This window comes from Mus caroli, chromosome 5, assembly GCF_900094665.2.
Source record: "Mus caroli chromosome 5, CAROLI_EIJ_v1.1, whole genome shotgun sequence".
NCBI classification, from domain to species: Eukaryota; Metazoa; Chordata; class Mammalia; order Rodentia; family Muridae; genus Mus; species Mus caroli.
In genome coordinates, this window is record NC_034574.1 from 12,573,352 (window position 1) to 12,574,868 (window position 1,517).

Here is a 1,517-nt window from a genome sequence, read left to right on the forward strand (position 1 = left end):
AATTAACAAAATCAGAAATGAAAAGGGAGACATAACAACAGATCCTGAAGAAATCCAAAACACCATTAGTTCCTACTACAAAAGGCTATACTCAAAAAAAAAAAAAAAAAATCCTAGACAGATACCAGGTACCAAAGTTAAATCAGGGTCAGATTAATGATCTAAACAGTCCCATTTCCCCTAAAGAAATAGAAGCAGTCATTAATAGTCTCCCAACCAAAAAGAGCCCAGGACCAGATGGGTTTAGTGTGGAGTTCTATCAGAACTTCAAAGAAGACCTAATTCCAACTCTTCTCAAACTATTCCACAAAATAGAAACAGACAGTTCTTTACCCAATTCATTCTATGAAGCCATAATTACTCTGATAGCTAAACCACACAAAGACCCAACTAAGATAGAAAACTTCAGACCAATATCCCTTATGAATATCAATGCAAAAACACTTGCAAACGGAATCCAAGAACACATCAAAACGATCATCCCTCATCACCAAGTAGGCTTCATCCCAGGGATGCAGGGATGGTTTAATATATGGAAATCCATCAATGTAATCCACTATATAAACAAACTCAAAGACAGAAACCACATGATCATCTCGTTAGACGCTGAGAAAGCATTTGACATAATCCAACACCCCTTCATGGTAAAAGACTTGGAAAGATTAGGAATTCAAGGCCCATACCGAAACATAATAAAAGCAATCTACAGCAAACAATTAGCCAACTTCAAACTAAATGGAGAGAAGCTAGAAGCAATCCCAATAAAATCAGGGACTAGACAAGGCTGTCCACTCTCTCCCTACCTATTCAATATAGTACTTGAAGTCCTAGCTAGAGCAATTCGACAACACAAGGAGGTTTAGGGGATACAAATTAGAAACGGAGAAGTCAAAATATCACTATTTGCAGATGATATTATAGTATATATAAGTGACCCTAGAAATTCCACCAGAGAACTCCTAAACATGATAAACAGCTTCAGTGCAGTAGCTGGATATAAAATTAACTCAAACAAATCAAAGTTCTTTCTCCACACAAAGGATAGATGGGCTGAGAAAGAAATTAGGTGAACAACACCCTTCACAATAGTCACAAATTATATAAAATACCTCGGTGTGACTCTAAGGAAGTGAAAGTATGACAAGAACTTCAAATCCCTGAAGAAAGAAATTTAAGAAGATCTCAGAAAATAGAAAGATCTCACATGCTCAAAGATTGGCAGGATTAATATAGCAAAATTGGCTATCTTGCCAAAAGCAATCTAGAGATTCAATGCAATCCCCATCTAAATTCCAACTCAATTCTTGACTGAGTTAGAAAGCACAATTTGCAAATTCATCTGGAAAAACAAAAACCTAGGATAGCAAACACTATTCTCAACAATAAAAGAACCTCTGAGGGAATCACTATGCCTGAACTCAAGCTGTACTACAGAGCAATTGTGATAAAAACTGCATGGTATTGGTACAGCAACAGACAGGTAGATCAATGGAATAGAATTGAAGACCCAGAAATGA